Raw genomic sequence first — 21,199 nt, 5'->3', positions numbered from 1 at the left:
GAGGTGAGAAGGGGCATGGAAGAGACTAGTTTCTTTTTTTTTTTTTTTGTAGAGACAGAGTCTCACTTTATGGCCCTCGGTAGAGTGCCGTGGCCTCACATAGCTCACAGCAACCTCCAACTCCTGGGCTTAAGCGATTCTCTTGCCTCAGCCTCCCGAGCAGCTGGGACTACAGGTGCCCGCCACAACGCCCAGCTATTTTTTGGTTGCAGTTTGGCCAGGGCCGGGTTTGAACCCGCCACCCTCGGTATATGGGGCCGGTGCCCTACTGACTGAGCCACAGGCGCCGCCCGAGACTGCTTTCTATCACATTTGATCCCTGGGCTATATACTCATAGAGGGGGAAAAAGTTCAATTCAGAGCTGCTAAACTGGAGCTTTAGAAAATGAAACTATGGGATAGACTTGGTTTTAGAAATCGAAGAAAAAATAGTCCAGCCTTTGACACTGTAGGGGAAACTGAGCCCTGATCTTTAGCATAAGACTTGCTTCCTGGCTCAGTGCCTGTAGTTCAGCGGCTAGAGCTCCAGCCACATACACCAGAGCTGGTGGGTTCAAATCCAGCCCGGGCCTGACAAGCAACAATGACAACTACAACCAAAAAACAGCCAAATGTTATGGCAGGCACCTGTAGTCTGATACCTACCTGGGAGGCTGAGGCAAGAGAATTGCCTAAGCCCAAGAGTTGGAGGTTGCTGCAAGCAGACACCATAGCACTCTACCCAGAGCGACAGCTTGAGACTCTGTCTCAAAAAAAAGGGTAGTGGCTCAAGGAGTAAGGCGCCAGCCCCTTATGCTGGAGGTGGTGGGTTCAACCCCAACCAAAAACTGCAAAAAAAAAAAACTGGCTCAGTGCCTATGGCTCAAGCAGCTAAGGCACCAGCCACAAACACCTGAGCTGACAGGTTCAAATCCAGCCTGGGCCTGTCAAACAACAATGATGGCTACAACCAAAAAATAGTTGGGCATTGTGGCAGGCACCTATAGTCACAGCTACTTGGGAGGCTGAGGCAGGAGAATCACTTGAGCCCAGGAATTGGAAGTTGCTGTGAGCTGTGATGCTACCGCACTCTACAGAGGGTGACAGCTTGAGGATCTGTCTCAAAAAAAAAAAAAAAAAAAACTTGCTTCCTGCTTGAGAGACCTGGACAATCAGGAGAATAGCGTGTGAGTTATGTGCATCCAAAAGATCAGAAAATTGGCCTCCAACAGAAAATGTATATGTGAGGTGTAGCAATAATAATTATGGTATGGTAAAGATTCTTTAGATTCCAAAGGTCTCTTGATGCTAAAGGCAGAGATTGTGCTCAAGGTCTGCAGTTTTCCAAAAACAAAGGTGGACACATTCTACCTGACCTTCTCCACATCCTCTCTAATCAGTGCTAATGTCTGGCAAGCAGCTTTTGTCTACTTCTTCCCATTTATGATAATAAAATATAGACACGAGGTTTACTCAGGAGGGCTCCTCACAGAGTACCTCAGTCCCCGGATACAGACTGTGTCAAACCTCTTCATTCCTAGTGCCAAGACCCCCTCTTTTGGTGACCCCAAAGCTCTCCAGAACCTAGGTTGCAAGGAAGAATATACTCTTTTCTCAGTAAAAACTATAAAATGATTTGAATCTAGTTTTTGTTCTGAGACTTACCATTCTGGCAAATAGTGTGTGTACCTTAAGTAGCTGATAGTTCCACTCAAGCACACATTACTGAGAAGAGGAACTTTGCATAAAAGGTAGTGGGAAGAAAAAACTGATCCTATGGACATATTTTGGAGAAACGTAGGTTGTTAACCATAAATCCAAGCAGCAAAATCATCCAAGAAATCATCCGTGTATTTCGTACACAGATGAACTCTAAAGAAGTAAGGCAGCTAATAGCCATTTATTTGGGCTTCTAATGTTATGATGACATTATTGTTTAAATTCATTCATTTAATTAATCTTGCATGTGAGAAAAGAACTTATACCTGAGGAAATTGCCTACTATTAACATATGCAGATAAAAGTTAGCCTAATGCTGCAGTAGACACTATAACTCACATCCTACAGCTTAACAATGTATAACCAATCACAAATCAATGTTATTTCTGTAAACCAAAGAGAATTCATGACAGATAACTTTGTATCAGCCCACTCCCAGTCCCTTTTATGTCTTTAAAAACCTACTTTGGTCTGAGTCTTCCCGGCAGCAGCTGTTCTCACTTTGGCTCAAGTAATTGCCTCTTAATATTTTTTTTTTTTTTTTGAGACAGTCTCACTATGTCCCACTCGGTAGAGTGCTGTGGAGTCACAGCTCACAGCAACCTCAAACTCTTGGGCTTAAGCAATTCTCTTGCCTCGGCTTCCCAAGTGGCTAGGACGACAGGGGCCTGCCACAACACCCGGCTATTTTTTGGTTGTAGTTGTCATTGTTGTTTGGCAGGCCCAGGCTGGGTTCAAGCCTGCCAGCTCAGGTGTATGTGGCTAGGGCTCTAGCCACTGAGCTACAGGCTCCAAGCCAACCTCTTAATTTTTTTTGTAGTGATGAACTATCATTATGTTGAACAGGCTGGTCTCTAACTGCTGGCCTTAAGAGATCCTCTCACCTTGACCTCCCAAAGTGCTGGGATTATAGGCATGAACAACTGCACCCAGCCATGTAAACTCTTTAAATTATATTTGTGCTTCAACTTCTTTCTTTTTAATTTTTTCAGACTGAGTCTCACTTTGTCGCCCTTGGTAGAGTGCTATGGCGTCACAGCTCACAGCAACTTCAAACTCTTGAGCTCGGGCGGCACCTGTGGCTCAGTCGGTAAGGCGCTGGCCCCATATACCGAGGGTGACGGGTTCAAACCCGGCCCCAGACGAACTGCAACAAAAAAAATAGCTGGGTGTTGTGGCGGGCGCCTGTAGTCCCAGCTACTTGGGAGGCTGAGGCAAGAGAATCGCTTAAGCCCAGGAGTTGGAGGTTGCTGTGAGCTGTGTGATGCCATGGCACTCTACCAAGGGCCATAAAGTGAAACTCTGTCTCTACCAACTCTTGAGCTCAAGTGATCCTCTCGTCTCAGCCTCCCAAGCAGCTGGGACTACAGGCACCCTCAACAATGCCTGGCTATTTTTAGAGATGGGGTCTTGCTCTTGCTCAGGCTGGTCTCGAACTCGTGAGCTCAGGCAATCCACCTCCTCAGCCTCTCAGAGTGCTGGAATTACAGGCTGAGCCACCTCGCCTTGACTATGGCCTCTTTCTTTTAGGCCAACACACTGATTCTAAAAATTGTATGAAATAGCATTATGCCATTATGAGCATTAACCAACATTATCTCTAGAAAAAGGGCTTAAAAGTATCTTCAAAAGACTGAAGCTCCTGGGCAGCGCCTGTGGCTTAAGGAGTAGGGCACCGGTCCCATATGCCGGAGGTGGCGGGTTCAAACCTAGCCCTGGCCAAAACCCAAAAACTAAGAACAAAAAAAAAAAAAGACTGAAGATCCTAGAAAACAGGAAGAGTAAAAATCTCTCTCAGCATACCACAGGATCACCTAAATGTTTTTCTCACAGAAAGTGGTCAAAAGGTGAATCTCTAATTCTCTTCTAAACTTTAATTTTTCAAGTTTAAGGCATAATCAAGGAAGAAGAGAGACATGCCTAAGGAAAAAAAGAAGAAAATGATGGTGGGGAGAGGAAGCCAACCATATACTGAGTGCCAATAAAAATTATATTGGTAACTTGTTATTGTTCTACAGACCACAGAACAGATAAGTTAACAAAGACCCTGTCTGGTGATCTCATCAGACCACAGAGTTTTAATTTGTTATTTCTTGTAAGTAGAGAAAGTCACTGAGGCCCAGTTATGCTGCTTCTACTCTCCTTCCAAGTTTCTCTGACCATTTATGGCCCCCAACCCTCCCTATAATGTTCTCATTTTTACCTATTTTTTTCACTTTAACATTCCTCAACAAATCTGATTTTTTTTTTTTTTTGACACAGGGTCTTGCTCTTCTCCCAGGTTAGAGTACAGTAGCATCATCAGAGCTCACTGCAACCTCAAATTCCTAGACTCCAGCAATTCTCCTGCATCAGCCTTCCAAGCAGCTAATTTTTCTATTTTTTTGTAGAGACAGGGTCTCTCTTTTACTCATTCTGATCTCAAACTCCTGGCCTCAAGCAATTCTCTCACCTCTGCCTCCCAAAGTGCCAAGACTATAGGTGAAAGCCAATGCTTGCTCTATTTTTCTTTTTTCATCCTTATACCTATATCCCAAACCTCTTCAAACCCTTAGGCTCCAAATCTACTTCTAGATTTCTTTCTTCTAGTAAACATTCTCTAAATATGAGAAAATCTGAAACAGACACATATGAGAGAAGTAAGGGACAAGTGATGACAGTGCCAAAAGTCAAGGATGGCTATCAAGTAAAATCAGGACAAGGTAAAGAGCAATTTGCTCCTACTTCTGCTGACACCTCCCTTTGTCATTGAAATTATTTTGTTCACTAAAATAGAAGATTCCAAAAGCAAAAACTCCCACTTTAAAAGGTTTCACAAGAACTAAATAAAGGCTACAGGCCAGGCACAGGTGCCTCACACCTGTAATCCTAGCACTCTAGGAGGCCAAGAGAAATGGTCAGTTGAGCTCAGGAGTTTCAGACCAGCATGAGCAAGAGACCCCATCTCTACTAAAAATAGAAAAACTGAGTTAAGAGGATCTCTTGAGCCCAAGTTAGAGGTTGCTGTGACCTATGACGCCACAGCACTCTACCCAGGGCCACAGTTTGAGACTTTGTCTCAAAAAAAAAAAAAAAAAATACAAGGGTAAGCCTTGAGCCCATGAGTTTTAGGCTGCTGCCTCAATCAAGGCTGAGGCCGAGGCCTCCCAGGTGCTAGGATTATAGGCGTGAACCACTGCACTTGGCCTGATTGCTAGAAATTTGGATAGGCCAAAAAGTAGTAGTAAAGTGCTTCCTCTAAGAGAAAGCTTGAATTAGGAAAAATATCATGCACTAAGGCTGCTAAGATCTACAGTAAGAACAAATTGCGGACTAAAAAAAAATCTTGAGCCCCCCCCAGATGACTGAATGGACCCCCTCTTGGCCAACGGGACCCCAGACATAACCTAATGCTGAGTTTCTGGCCACAAGAAGGTAGGTCAGACATGCCTCTTTATGCCCCCCCACCTTCTTGGAGATGCCCTTTCTAATTTATTAACAGGCCTAAGGCTACACAGGACACAATTTAAATCACACCTGCAGGTCATTAATTTACTTAACAGATCACTTCAGTTCTCTGTGTCTGGATGGCTTGTCTCTGATTAATAGACTTCCTTACATTAAACATCCAACCCTGTAGAAAAAGCTTCATTTCCTTAACCAAATACAAATTAAAGACTCTTTAAACCCACCTATAACCTATAATGCTCTGCTTCCAAATGCCCTGCCTTTTCAGGTCCACAATGTACATCTTCCTTGTATTGATTTATGACTTTATGTACGCAGGTCACTACAAAAGTTTTGTTATTTTTGTTTGTTCTGAGACAGTCTCAGTTGCCCTCAGTAGAGTGCTGTGCCATTGTAGCTCACAGCAACCTCAAACTCTTGGGCTTAAGTGATCCTCTTGCCTCAGCCTCCTTGGTAGCTTGGACTACCCACCACAATGCCTGACTATTTTTAGAGACAGGGTCTTGCTTTTGTTCAGGCTGGTCCTGAACTCCTGAGCTCAAGGGATCCACCCACCTCAGCCTCCCAGAGTGCTAGGATTACAGTATGAGCCACCGCACCTAGCCACTGTGAAAGTTTTGAGAGAGGTGTCATGGTCCATTATTTCATTGCCAAGCAACAGTGTCCTTTCTGATTCACCCATCACATCCAACTTGCTCAGTTTATCACTGCTGCTAGGAGGACTTCATTTGTTTCCACCTGTGTGTATTTTACATTTCTTGATTTTTGTGTACTTTAAAACTTTTGAAATGACCTACATATAATTCCTGTCTCCATAAAATGTATAAAACCAAACTATAACCAAACCATAAGGCTTGTTGGATATGGCTCACCAGGCCATGGTTGCACATATTCGGCCCAGAATTAACCTCTTTAAATTATTTTACAGAGTTTGGGTTCTTTTCTGTTGTTCTTTTCAATCTATCCGTGAAATTGTTAAGAAAAAAAAAATTCATGCTAGCTTGCTGTCACACCTCAAACTGCAAAAGTCACGGCATAGTATGTGATATGTAATAGATGCTTACTTAAGATGAAAAAGGAGACTTCATGATGAAGCTGAATATCTCCTTCCCAGCCACTGGCTGCCAGAAACTCATTGAAGTGGACGATGAAAGCAAACTTTCTATGAGAAGAACGTTTCTATGAGTACTTTTTATGAGAAGTGCATGGCCACAGAAGTTGCTGCTGACGCGCTGGGTGAAGAATGGAAGAGTTATGTGGTCCAAATCAGTGGTGGAAATAACAAGCAAGGTTTCCCCATGAATCAGGGTGTCTTGACCCATGGCTGGGTCTACCTGCTGCTGAGTAAGGGGCATTCCTAGTATAGACTAAGGAGAACTGGAGAAAGGAAGCGCAAATCTGTTCTGGGTTGCATTGTGGATGCCAATCTGAGTGTTCTCAACTTGGTTTTTGTAAAAAAAGGAGAGAAGGATATCCTTGGACTGACTGACACTACGGTATCTTGGTATCTGGTACATAAAAGAGCTAGCAGAATCCGCAAACTTTTCAATCCGTCTAAAGAAGATGATGTTTGCCAATATGTTGCAAGAAAGCCCTTAAACAAAGAAGGTTAAGAAACCTAGGATCGAAGCACCCAAGATTCAGTGTCTGGTAACTCCACATGTCTTTCAACATAAACGCCCGTGTTTTGCTCTAAAGAAACAGTGTACTAAGAAAAATAAGAGGCTGCCAAATACGCTAAACTTTTGGCCAAGAGAATGAAGGAGGCCAAAGAGAAGCTCCAGGAGCAGATTGCCAAGAGACATAGATTGTCCTCTCTGAAAGCTTCAACTTCTAAGTCTGAATCCAGTCAAAAATAAGGATTTTTTTGAGTAACAAATAAATGAGATCTTATCTCAAAAAAAAAAAAAGAAAGAAAGATGGAAAAGGCATTAAATTTGTGGGCTGAAGACCTCAATAGAAACATGTTCTGACAACAATCAGGTTTGTACTATTTACATTTCTAGGCATCTACCAGGGGTCTTGAACATATCCCCCATGGAAAAGAGGGAGACTACTACTACAGTAGTGAAGAAAAGGAAAGTCCGACGCGTGTGGTGGCTCAAATCTGTAATCCCAGTGTAATCCCAGCACTCTGGGAGGCCAAAGTGGGAAGATCACTTGAGCTCAGGAGTTTGAGACCACCCTGAGCAAGAACAAGACTCCATCTCTACTAAAAATAGAAAAATTAGCCGAACATTGCAGGGGCCACATATAGTCCCAGCTACTCAGGAGGCTGAGATAAGAGAATCTCCTGAGTCCAAGAGTTTGAGGTTGCTGTGAGTTAGGCTGACAGAGGGCACTCTAGCCTAGGCACCAGAGTGAGACTCTTGTCTCTAAAAATAAAAAAAATCTGAAAAGCTCTTATAGCCAAGAAAAACCTAAGGAGAAATGACAAGCAAATATAACCCACGATTCTAGATGGGATCTTGGAACAGATAAAACTGAGGAAATATGAATAAACCCTGGACTTCAGTTAATAATGACATCAATATTGGTTCATGAATTATGACAAACGCATTATACAGGTGGTCCCTAGGTTATAGAAGTGATACCTTCCTGAGAACACCTTTAGGTCAGATTTGTATGTAATTCAGATCCCTGATGAACAACATACATATGGTAATAATAATATAATATTATAATGGCTCATATGTGGTAATAACACAGTATAATACTGTAATAATAATAATACCCTTGCATGGTAATAATGTTACAGAAACTATTGTGCTCTTTTAATTCAAACATACATAACATAAAAACAAAGTCACACAAAAAGTTTAAAAACAGGAGAAATTTCAAAAAGAGTAACATTCACCTTGGTGGGGGTAGGGGAAGGGGGAGCAGGGCCAGGGGAGGGAATAAGGGGAGAGGGGTCATGGTGTATGGCACACCTCCTGGGGGCAGGACACAATTATAAGAGGTACTTTATGTAACAAATGCAATCAGTGTAACCTAATTCTTTGTACCCTCAGTGAATCCCAAACAATTTATTTATTTTTTTATTTTATTTTATTTTATTTTTTTGGCCGGGGCTGGGTTTGAACCCACCACCTCCGGCATATGGGACTGGCGCCCTACTCCTTGAGCCACAGGTGCCGCCCCCCAAACAATTTAAAAAAAAAATAAAAAAGGGATGATGGTGGCCAACTAACAACTTCCTTGCAACTGGGCACGGTGAGTCCAGGGAGAGAAGACTCCAGACATCTCTGGCTGGTGGGATCTACCCAGAAACATCCCTTTGGGGACACAGGGAGTCAACATGAGACTTCTGGACCCCATGAGGAAGACAAAAGCAGCGGAGAACTGGCAAGTGTTTATGTGTGTTCGTTTGGTCTAATCCCGCTGGCAGCTGTAAGTACAGCAGCAGTGAGATTGCAAACTGGAAAGGCCTTACCTATGAGCTGTTTTGGTTTTTTTGGACTTGGGACTCAGTTGAACTACCTTGGAGGAACTTGGGCAAGAGTGCGGAGGACTTTAAGCGTTGACTAGGGCCCCAGACTGAGCCGCTGAGCCGGACCGACCTAATACTGTTCGGCTGCAGGCCGTGCAGAGCCATTGTAGGAGAACTGCCCCAGCAAGCTCCACCCTCAGGGTTGCAGAGCAAGGATGGGGTGGGAGTGAGTACTCTAGTGACTGAGCACCCTAAAGGCAGGGACTGAAAAGCCTTACAGCCTTAGCCCTTAGGGGCATAGAGTGAGACCAGTTTTGGCACACTGGGTAAGTGGATAGCCACTACAGGAGTGATCCCAGCGACAAGTGCTTTCCTGGGAAAGCTTCTGCTTAGCCAAGGTTAGCAGTTTAAAGTGCCTTTTAAGTGGGCTGAGGAGAGATTTAGGTTCTACACCCTGTGGGGTTTGAGAAATCAGCAGAGGCCTCCAGTCTCCATCTCGTACAGCTGTACATTTCATACCCCAGAAGATCACATGTTGCCCATACAATATCCAGCAAGATATATATACATGTTGCTTTGTTTTTGGTTTTGTTTTTTGCTTTTATTTTAATTTCAACATTTTCCCTATAGATTTTTTTCTTTTTTTCTCTTTCTTTTCTTTCTTCATTTTTCTAGTTTAAATACAATTTTCCATTTTGCCTTTTTCAATAATTAGAACTTTATTTTTGCTAGTATTTCTACCCCTATTATTTGTTTTTTTTCCCCCAATTTTATCCCGTAAAATTTTCTGTTCTCGTTTTGGTTTGATTTATAGCATTTTTGCCTTTCCTCTCTACTTGGTGGAGGTGGGGTACTGTGTCCAAACAGGCTAGCAAAGAGATGCTGACCTCAAGGGAACCACCCAACCAAGCACCCCCAGAGGTTGGGAGTTTTTAAGGTTGGGTCAAAGTACCCTACTGTACACCTATATTGCTCCTGTCCCCCTCTTTCTGTGCCTCTCTTCTTTTTGTCAATATTCCCCTTTACATACTCCCTCTCCTCTTTTTTCTTTCTTTTTTCCCTTCGCACTCTTCAATCTTCTCATCATTCTGCTCCTGTACAAAAAGGACTCATTGAAACCTTAGTCCAGAGGCACGACAACTTAAAGATCAAGAGGAAGTGAAAGGAAAATTAGGGCAAAGAAACAGATAAAAGAAATCACTCATGAGGGATAATCAGCAGAAAACTGAAAACATGAAAAACCAGTCCAGAGCAAACCCCCCCCCCCCAACAAGGTACCATGAGGTAGCTCCTGCAGAGGATTCCACCTATAAAGAAATGTTAGAAATGACAGAGAGGGAATTTAGAATACAGACGATGAAAACAATGAAGGAAATGATAGAAACAACGAAGGAACTGCAGATAAAGTGGAAAATAACCAAAAGAAAATCCAAAAACAGAATCAAATAAGAGATGAACGATATGAAGAATATAGAAAGGATATAGCAGAGCTGAAGGAACTGAAGCAGTCAATTAGGGAACTTAAAGATGCAATAGAAAGTATCAACAACAGATTAGACCATGCAGAAGAAACAATCTCGGAGGTAGAGGACAAAGCTCTTGAGATAACTCAGATAGTTAAAGAGGAAGAAAAGAAGAGACAGAAAGCAGAACATTCACTGACAGAATTATGGGACTTTATGAAGTGTTCCAACATACAAGTTATAGGAATCCCAGAAGGGGAAGAAGAATGCTGCAGGAGAATGGAAGCCATTCTTCTCAAGCCACTAGAGAATATTATAAATGAAAATTTCCGAAATATCACAAAAGATTCTGACACACGCCTATCAGAGGGATATCAGACCCCAGGTTGCCTCAACTCTAAAAGAACTTTTCCAAGACACATTGTTATGAACTTGTCCAAAGTCAAGACAAAAGAAAAGATTCTCCAAGCTGCCAGGAGTAAGCACCAGTTGACCTACAGGGGCAAATCCATCGGGGTGACTGCAGACTTCTCTAATGAAACTTTCCAAGCAAGAACACAACGGTCATCTACCTTTAATCTACTTAAACAGAACCATATCCGGCCCAGAATTCTATATCCTGCTAAGCTAAGCTTTAAAATTGACAGAGAACTCAAATCATTTACGGATATACAAACATTGAGCAAATTTGCCACAATAAGACCAGCTCCATAGGAAATACTTCAATCACTTCTACACACTAACCATCACGATGGATCAACAGCAAAGTAAGAACTCAGAAATTAAAGGACAAAACCTAACTTCTACACTGATGCAAAAGATAAAACTAAGCAATGGTCTCACAAAATAAGATGAATAGAACACTACCACACTTATCAATTATCTCAATAAATGTTAATGGCTTGAATTCCCCACTGAAGAGGCATAGATTGGCTAACTGGATTAAAAAACACAAATGGATTAAAACCATCCATTTGCTGTCTGCAGGAAACACACCTTGCTTCAAAAGACAAATTAAAACTCCAAGTTAAGGGTTGGAAAACAATTTTTCAGGCAAATGGAATTCAGAAGAAAAGAGGAGTTGCAATCTTATTTTCAGATACATGTGGATTTAAAGCAACTAAAGTCAAAAAAGACAAAGATGGTCACTTTATATTGGTCAAGGGAAAAATACAACAAGAAGACGTTTCAATTCTAAATATTTATGCACCCAAATTAAATGCTCCCAAATTCTTGAAACAGACCTTAGTCTGAGCAATATGATATCTGATAATACCATAATAACAGGGGACTTTAACGCTCCTCTTACAGAACTGGACAGATCCTCTCAATAGAAATTAAACAAAGATATAAGGGACTTAAATGAGACCCTAGAACAACTGTGCTTGATAGACGCATATAGAATACTCCATCCCAAAGATAAAGAATATACATTCTTCTCATCATCCCATGGAACATTCTCCAAAATTGATCATATCCTAAGACACAAAACAAACCTCAACAGAATAAAAAGAAGTGAAATTTTACCTTGTATCTTCTCAGACCACAAGGCACTAAAGGTGGAACTCAACTCCAACAAAAACTTTCAACCCCACACAAAGGCATGGAAATTAAACAACCTTCTGTTGAATGACAGTTGAGTGCAGGAAGAAATAAAACAGGAAATCACTAACTTCCTTGAGCATAACAACAATGAAGACACAAGCTACTAAAACCTGTGGGATACTGCAAAAGCAGTTTTGAGAGGAAAATTTATTGCTTTAGGTGTCTACATTCGAAAAACAGAAAGTGAGCACATCAACAAACTCACAAGCCATCTTATGAAATTGGAAAAAGAAGATCTAAGCCTAAACCCAGCAGAAGAAAAGAAATATCCAAAATTAAATCAGAGATCAATGAAATTGAAAACAAAAGAATCATTCAGAAAATTAATGAAACAAGGAGTTGGTTTTTTGAAAAAATAAATAAAATAGATAAACCTTTGGCCAGACTAACTAGAAATAAAAAAGGAACATCTCTAGTAACCTCAATCAGAAATGATAAAGGGGAAATTACAACTACTGCCACAGAGATACAAGAGATCATCTCTGAATACTACCAGAAACTCTATGCCCAGAAATTTGGCACTGTGAAGGAAATGGATCAATATTTGGAATCACACCCTGTCCCCAGACTTAGGCAGGAAGAAATAGAGCTCCTGAACAGACCAATCAAGCACTGAGACTAAAGAAACAATAATAAATCTTCCAACAAAAAAATGCCCTGGTCTGGATGGCTTCACACCAGAATTCTATCAAACCTTCAAGGAAGAGCTTATTCCTATACTGCAGAAATTATTCCAAAAAATTGAGGAGGAGGGAATCTTTTCCAACACGTTCTATGAAGCAAACATCACCCTGATCCCAAAACCAGGAAAAGACCCAACCAAAAAGGAGAATTTCAGACCAATTTCACGAATGAATATAGATGCAAAAATTCTCAACAAAATCCTAGCCAATAGATTACAGCTTATCATCAAAAAAGTCATACATCATGATCAAGTAGGTTTCATCCCAGGGATCCAAGGCTGGTTTAACACACACAAGTCCATAAATGTTATCCACTATATTAATAGAAGCAGGGTGACTTGAGAGCTCCTGGTTGATCTCTGACTGACTGCAGGAATGGCAGGGAGGGAAAAGCTAATCGCAGTGATTGGAGACAAGGACACGGTAACTGGTTTCCTACTTGGCAGGGGAGCTTAACAAGAACCCCCATCCTAATTTCCTGGTGGTGGAGAAGGATACAACTATCAGTGAAATCGAAGACACTTTCCGGCAGTTTCTAAACCAAGATGACATTGGCATCATCCTCATCAACCAGTACATTGCAGAGATGGTTCGACATGCCCTGGATGCCCACCAGTGCTCCATTCCGGCAGTCCTGGAGATCCTATCCAAGGAGCACCCTATGATACTGCCAAGGACTCCATCCAGCACAGAGCCAGGGGCATGTTCACTGCTGAAGACCTGCGCTAGGGGACTCCCACAGCTTTCAGTCTCTCCTTCATTTTCAGGTCTCTCCCAGATTTGGCATCAGTCCTTCTTCAAGTTTTGAGACTCTAATTTCCAATTCCCTGCCCCTTTTACCCTATTGAGAGGCTAGGAGAGGTACTTCTGGGTTGCTGAGACTCTGCCATTAAAATCAAGGCTGCTTAGGGAACAGGAAGCCTGACCATCTTCTCTCTCCACTACCTCTTCCCTATGCTGTTACACAGTGTCATTGTCAATGTCAAATTAAAGTAATAGTCATCCCTCAAAAAAAAAAAAAAGAAGCAAAAACAAAGACCATATGATCCTCTCAATAGATGCAGAAAAAGCATTCTATAAAACCCAGCATCCTTTTCTAATTAGAACATTGAAGAGTTTAGGTATAGATGGCACATTTCTGAAACTGATCGAAGCTATCTATGACAAACCCACAGATAATATTTTACTGAACAGAGTAAAACAGAAAGCTTTTCCTCTTAGAACTGTAACCAAACAAAGTTGTCCTCTGTCACCATTACTATTCAATGTAGTGCTGGAAGTTCTAGCCAATATAATTAGGCAAGACAAGGAACTAAAGGGCATCCAAATGGGAGCAAAGAAGGTCCAACTCTCCCTCTTTGCTGATGATACGATCGTATACTTAGAGAACCCAAAGACTCAACCGCAAGACTCCTGGAAGTCATCAAAAAATACAGTAATATCTCAGGATATAAAATCAATGTCCACAAGTCAGTAGCCTTTATATACGCCAATAACAGTCAAGATGAGAGGCTAATTAAGGACACAGCTCCCTTTACCATAGCTTCAAAGAAAATGAAATACCTAGGGATATACCTAACAAAAGAGGTGGAAGGTGGAAGACCTCTATAAAGAAAATTATGGGGCGGCACCTGTGGCTCAGTCAGTAGGGTGCCGGCCCCATATACCGAGGGTGGCAGGTTCAAACCCGGCCCCGGCCAAACTGCAACCAAAAAATAGCCGGGCGTTGTGGCGGGTGCCTATAGTCCCAGCTACTTGGGAGGCTGAGGCAGGAGAATCGCTTAAGCCCAGGAGTTGGAGGTTGCTGTGAGCTGTGTAAGGCCACGGCACTCTACTGAGGGCCATAAAGTGAGACTCTGTCTCTACAAAAAAAAAAAAAAGAAAATTATGAAATCCTAAGAAAGGAAATAGCAAAGGACTTTAACAAATGGAAGAACATACAATGCTCATGGCTGGGAAGAATCAACATTGTTAAAATATCTATACTTCCCAAAGCAATCGACCTATTCAATGCCATTCCTATTAAAATACCAACACTGTACTTTCAAGATATGGAAAAAATGATTCTGCATTTTGTATGGAACCGAAAAAAAAAAACGGTATAGCTAAGGCAGTTCTTAGCAATAAAAACAAAGCTGGGGGCATCACCATACCAGATTTTAGGCTCTACTACAAAGCCATAGTGGTCAAGACAGCATGGTACTGGCACAAAAATAGAGACATAGACATTTGGAATCAAATAGGAAACCAGGCAACGAAACTAACATCTTACAACCACCTAATCTTCAATAAACCAAACAAGAACATACGCTGGAGGAAAGACTCCCTACTCAATAAATGGTGCTGGGAGAACTGGATATCCACATGTAAAAGACTGAAACTGGACCCACACCTTTCTCCCCTCACAAAAATTGACTCAAGATGGATAAAGGACTTAAATTTAAGGCATGAAACAATAAAAATCCTCAAAGAAAGCATTGGAAAAACACTGGAAAATACTGACCTGGGGAAAGACTTCATGAAAAAGACAGCTGTGGCAATTGCAACAACAACAAAAATAAACAAATGGGACTTCATTAAACTGAAAAGCTTCTGTACAGCTAAGGAGACAACAACCAAAGCAAATTGACAACCTAGGGAAAGGATATTTGCATATTTTGAATCAGACAAAAGCTTGATAACTAGGATCTATAGAGAACTCAAATTAATCCACATGATAAAAGCCAACAATCCCATATATCAATGGGCAAGAGACATGAATAGAACCTTCTCTAAAGAAGACAGACAAATGGTTAACAAACGTATGAAAAAATGCTCATCATCCCTATCTATTAGAGAAATGCAAATCAAAACCACCCTGAGATACCATCTAACCCCAGCGAGAATGGCCCACATCACAAAATCTGAAAACTGCAGATGCTGGCATGGATATGGAGAGAAGAGAACACTTTTACAATGCTGGTGGGACTGCAAACTAGTACAACCTTTTTGAAAGGAAGTATGGAGAACCCTCAAAGAACTCAGGCTAGACCTCCCATTTGATCCCGCAATAACATTACTGGGCATCTACCCAGAAGGAAAAAAATATCCTTTTATCATAAGGACACTTGCACTAGATTGTTTATTGCAGCTCAATTTACAATCGCCAAAATGTGGAAACAGCCTAAATGCCCACCAACCCAGGAATGGATTAACAAGCTGTGGTATATGTATACCATGGAATACTATTCAGCCATTAAAAAAATGGAGACTTTACAGCCTTTGTATTAACCTGGATGGAAGTAGAACACATTATTCTTAGTAAAGCATCACAAAAATGGAGAAGCATGAATACTATGTATTCAGTTTTGGTATGAGGACAATTAATGACACGGTGGGGGTGGGAGAAGGGGAGCCAGAGAGAGAAAGAAGGAGACAGGGGTGGGGAAAGGAAGAGCAGAGAGAGGGAAGGAGCAAGGGGGTGGGGTCTTGGTGTGTGACACATCTTTTGGGGGAACACAAGATTGTAATAGGGTCTTTACCTAACAAATGCAATCAATGTAACCTGGTTTCTTGTACCCTCAATGAATCCCCAACAATAAATTTTTTTAAAAAAAAGGAGGAGGAAAAAAGAAAGGAAACGTAAAAGTCAGTTGTTGTTTAGAGAAAAAAAATGAAATCAAATGAGATAGGATGAATATAAAAAAAATTACATTTAAACCAAACAACAATTAAAAAAAAAAAGAAAAAGAGTAACAGTCACCTAATGATGCATCAACATTAGGCTACCAGGAATGCTACACTTATTTCGATCTTCTAACCAAATCAATAATAATCATGGTATACCCACATCGCAATGGTTAGGGCACCAGCCACGTGCTCCAGTGCTGGTGAGTTTGAATCTGGCCCTGATCTGCTTAAAAAAAAAAAAAAACATAGCAGGGCATTGTGGTGGGCACCTATAGTCCCAGCTACATAGGAGGCTGAGGCAAAAGAATTGCACCAGCCCAAGAGATTAAGGTTGCTGTGAGCTGACTCCACAGCACTCTACCAAGGATGACAAAGTGAGTGATTAAAAAATAATAATAACTTGGCTCAGCGCCTATAGCTCAAGAGGCTAAGGTGCCAGCCACATACACCAGAGCTGGTGGGTTCAAATCCAGCCCAGGCCTGCCAAACAACAATGGCAACTACAACCAAAAAGTAGCTGGGCATTGTGGGGGGCTCCTGTAGTCCCAGCTATTGGGAGGCTGAGGCAAGAGAATCACTTAAGCCCAGGAGTTGGAGGTTGCTGTGAGCTGTGATGTCATAGCGGCACACTACCCAGGGCAACAGCTTGAGGCTCTGTCTCAAAAAAAAAAAAAAAAACTTTCCATTTTAATAATTAATCCACTATGCTAGTTAGTAATAATTGATTCTTTCATTGGAACACTGTCTTTCACATGTTCCATTGTTCTGACTTCATAATTGTTCCCATGGTCCAGCAACTGAAGGCTAATGCTTGGCACCTAGCCTTACTCCAATTATTTTTACTTTCATTTCTAATCATCTTTCTCTTTGCTCCAGGCTCAAGTGGGCTAACAGTGGACTTTTTCTTTAGAAGCAGGGTCATAAGATAAACACAGACTTACACAATCAAATCTAAAAGTTAAGATAAAAGTTACACTGTGCATAAACAATCTCATAAACAGTAAGACTAGCCACTAGCACAGAGATACTATGTCAATGAATTGCTACCAGGAATGTCCAATTTTTTTTTTCCTGCCACAGTTTGCAGTAAGGGAAGAGTTGTCTTAGGCCACACATTAAATACACAAAGCACTGATGACACTCAATGAGTTAAAAAAAAAAAAAGGTCTGTGACACTGTGAGGGTGGGAGAAGGGGAGACCAAAGAGATATATCCAACACCGCAAATAAGCAAAACAGGCCTCAAGTAATCTGCATCTGGCCCAAAGGCCACAGGTTGGACACCCCAGGCAGGTTTATTTACATGCACAGAAGACACTAGTGCCCAAATTTTTAATTTAATTATATAATTACAAATTATCTTTGTGGAAAACCTTGGTAACCTGTTTGGAAATACAGAATACCACCAAGTCCATAACCCAAGGACTATCTGTACTAATGTAAGAAGTTAATAAAGAGAAAATGGCCAGGCATGATGGCTCGCTCTTGTAAGACTAGCACTTTGAGAGGCTAAGGAAAGTGGAAAGACTGTGTGAGGCCATAAGTTCAAGACCAGACTGAGCAAGAGCAAGACATCATCTCTACAGACAACAGAAAAATTAGCTGGGCATGGTGGCATGTGCCTATAGTCCCAGCTACTTGGGAGGCCAAGGTAAGAGGATCCCTTGAGCCCAGGAGTTTGAGACACAATAAACTATGGTGATGCCATTGCACTTCTAGCCCAGGCAACAGTGAAACCCTGTCTCCAAAAAAATACAAATAATAATAATAATAGTAATAGGGAAAACTGGCAGTGGGGGGGATGTGGGAACTCGCACTATCTTCTTAATTTTTCTGTAAATTTAAAACTGCTTTAAAAAATAAAGTCTATTAGGGTCAGGTGTGGTGGCTCATCCCTGCAATCCTAGCACTCTGGGAAGCCAAGGTGGGTGGGTTGGCTGACCTGACAGGTTCGAGACCAGCCTGAACTAGAGCGAGATCTCATCACTAAAAATAGCTGGGCACTGTAGTGGGCACCTATAGTCATAGCTACTTGGAGGTTGAGGCAAGAGACTCATTTGAACCCTTGAGTTTGAGATTGCTGTTAGCTTGACACCGCGGCACTCTACCAAGAGTGACAAAGACAGACTCTGTCTCAAAAATAAATAAATAAAGTCTATTAATAAAGTATTTTTTAATACAGTTTAAATTAAATCAAGGTGGCTCGGCGCCCATACTCAATGAGTAGGGCACCAGCCACATACACCGAAACTGGCGGGTTCAAGCCCAGCCCGAGCCTGCTAAATAACAATGTCAACAGCAACCAAAACCAGCCAGGCATAGTGGTGGGCACTTGTAGTCCCAGCTACTCATTATACTGAGACAAGAAAATCATTTGTCATTTGAGCCCAACAGTTGGAGGTTGCTGTGAGCTGTGATGCCACAGCACTCTACCAAGGGAGACATAGTGAGACTCTATGTCTCAAAAAAATTAATTAATTAATTAAATCAAGGAAATGAAAATCAAACCACAGTTAGATATCACTTCACACCCAGGAGGATGTCTATAATCAAAACAACAGCTTATAACATGTTGACAAGGATATAGAAAAAAACTGAACTTTCATATGCTATTGGTGGAAATGTAAAATAGCACAGTCACTTTAGAAATTACTCTGGACAATCCTCAAAAGATTAAAAATAGAGTTACCATTTGACCCAGCACTTCTCCTAGGTATATTACTTAAGAGAAATTAAAATATATGTTCACTCAAAAAGTTGTTCACAAATGTTCATTGCAGCATTCTTCACAGTTAACCAAAATAAATAAAACAGCCAAAACCCCCATCAGGGCAGCGCCTGGGGCTCAGTGAGTAGGGTGCCGGCCCCATACACAAAGGATGGCAGGTTCAAACCCAGCCCTGGCCAAATTGTAACAAAAAAATAGCCGGGCGTTGTGGCAGGCACCTGTAGTCCCAGCTACTTGGGAGGCTGAGGCAAGAGAATCGCCTAAGCCCAAGAGCTACAGGTTGCTGTGAGCTGTGACACCACAGTATTCTACTGAGGGTGACAAAGTGAGACTCTGTTTCTAAAAAAATAAAATAAAACCATCAACTGATAGATAAATGTGTTGTATTCATACAATGATTACTATTTAGCCATTATAGGAATGAAGTACTGATATATGCTACAATACGGATGAACCCTGAAGGCATTATGCTAAGTGAAAGAAGCCAATCATAAAAGATCATGCATGGTATGATGCCATTTATATGAAATGTCCAAAGTAGGCAAATCTACAGAGACAGAAAGTAGATTAGTGGTTGTCTAGAGCTGGGGGGAGATGTGAAGGAAATGTGACTGGTAATAGGTACAGCATTTCTTTTTAGGGTGATAAAAATGTTCTAAAGTGATTGTCGTGATTGTTTCTCATTGCTGTGTATACATTAGAAAACACTGAATTGCATATGTTAAAAGGGTAAATTGCATGGCATATGAATTATATCTCATATAATTATTTTTATTACAAACTCATATAGTTCTTTTTTGGTTGTTGCAGTTTGGCTAGGGCAAGGTTCGAGCCCACCACCCTCGGTATATGGGGCCGGTGCCCTACTCCTTTGAGCCACAGGCACCGCCCACGTATAGTTACTTTTAAATCACAGTTTCCTTTTTTTTTTATCTTTTTTTTTTTTTGGAGTTTTTTTTGGCTGGGGCTGGGGTTTGAACCCACCACCTCCGGTATATGGGGCTGGCGCCCTACTCCTTTGAGCTACAGGCACTGCCCCCCCCCTTTTTTTTCTTGAGACAGAGTCTCACTTTTTCTCTCTTGGTAGAGTGAGGTAGTGTCATAGCTCACAGCAACCTCAAACTCTTGGGCTCAAACAATTCTCCTGCCTCAAGTAGCTGGGACTACAGGCATCCACCACACGCTTGGGTATTTTTAGAGACAGGGTCTCACTCTGGCTCAGGCTGGTCTCAAACCTGTGAGCTCAGGCAATCCACCTGCCTCAGCCCCTCAGAGTGCTAGGATTACAGGCTTAAGCCACTGTGCCTGGCCCAGTTTCCATTTTTGTGAAACATGTTTTGTTTCATGTCTGTAGTTTAAATCAGGTCCTCATGAACAATAGCAGCTGCCACCTAGTAAAACTGACTAGGTGACTTCAATGACTTCAAATTCTCAGCAAACAATTTCTGTGTGTCTAAGATTTTAAAATTATTTTGAAGAATACATAAAAAAATCAGGCATTCTTACCCTTTTGGCATTGTCATTTAAATTAAGACAGAGTGGGAGTTCGGAAGATGGCAGCCAAGTAACAGCTTCCCTGCAACAGCACAGTGAGTCTGGGGAGATAAGATTCCAGGCATCCCTAGCTGGTGGGATCTGCCTATAATCATCCCTTTGAGGATACAGGGAGTCAGCAAGGGACTTCTGGACCCCAAGATGAAGACAAAAACAGTGGAAAATTGGCAAGTGGTTCCGTGTGTTCGATTGACCTAATCCCGCCAGCAGCCATAAGTACAAGCAGCAGTGAGACTGCAAACCAGAAAGGCCTTACCTGTGACTGTTTCGGTGTTTTTGGACTTGGCACTCAGTTGAACTGCCTTAGGGAGAGCTTGAACAGGAGTGCGGAGAACTTTGGGCGTTGTCTAGGGCCCCAGACTGAGCCGCTGAGCTGGACGGAGCTAATAGTGTTCGGCTGTGGGCTGCAGAGAGCCATTGTGAGAGAACTGCCCCGGCAAACTCCGCCCTCAGGGTCGCAGAGCAAGGTTCTGGCAGAAGCTAGTAACCTTGTGACTGAGCAGCCTAAAGGCAGGGACTGAGCTGCCTTATAGCCTTAACCCTCAGGGGCAGAGTGAGACCGGTTTTGGCACACTGGAGCCTCGGGCTGTTGCCCTGGGTAGAGTGCTACGGTGTCACAGCTCATAGCAACCTCAAACTCCTGGGGTTGGCACCACCTGGACCTCCATAAGAGCTATGCCGTGACCCCCGACCCGCAATCTGCGCCCACTGGACCTCCGCATGCTCTAACCAGGACCTGCAGGAGCTGTGCAACCCTGCGTTCTCCCTCCTGTACCCTCCCACCCTCCACACCAGCCCACTTGTCTGGCCAGGAACTCTAGTAGCCGCGTGCCCTCCAGAGCCCTCCCTGCCTCTATGCAGAGCCCTTCTCCTAGCCAGAGACTGCTGGAGACTTGGGCTCTCTGTGCCAAAGTCACTGG

At 42.2% G+C, this 21,199-nt stretch overlaps 1 protein-coding gene and 2 pseudogenes across 14 annotated transcripts in view; 2 read left to right on the top strand and 1 right to left on the bottom strand.

Annotated features, from left to right (window-relative positions):
* USP54 (ubiquitin specific peptidase 54) overlaps nucleotides 1–21,199 on the bottom strand; it is a 152,628-nt gene that overhangs the window by 94,433 nt on the left and 36,996 nt on the right. The window contains exon 1 of one of the 14 annotated variants that reach the window (XM_053586078.1): nucleotides 20,536–20,553. The exons of the other annotated variants lie outside the window; for them this stretch is intronic. The gene's annotated coding sequence lies outside the window, so the exon portion shown is untranslated. Of the gene's footprint in view, nucleotides 1–20,535; nucleotides 20,554–21,199 lie in introns of those variants that run through there. 14 annotated transcript variants of the gene reach the window in all.
* On the top strand, nucleotides 6,235–7,004 carry LOC128582322 (40S ribosomal protein S6-like; annotated as a pseudogene).
* Nucleotides 12,705–13,144, top strand: LOC128582324 (V-type proton ATPase subunit F-like; annotated as a pseudogene).

The sequence above is a fragment of the Nycticebus coucang genome, chromosome 3, assembly GCF_027406575.1.
Source record: "Nycticebus coucang isolate mNycCou1 chromosome 3, mNycCou1.pri, whole genome shotgun sequence".
Lineage (NCBI taxonomy): Eukaryota > Metazoa > Chordata > Mammalia > Primates > Lorisidae > Nycticebus > Nycticebus coucang.
The sequence above is the reverse complement of the archived record's forward strand: the minus strand, read 5'-3'. Positions and strand labels throughout refer to the sequence as shown.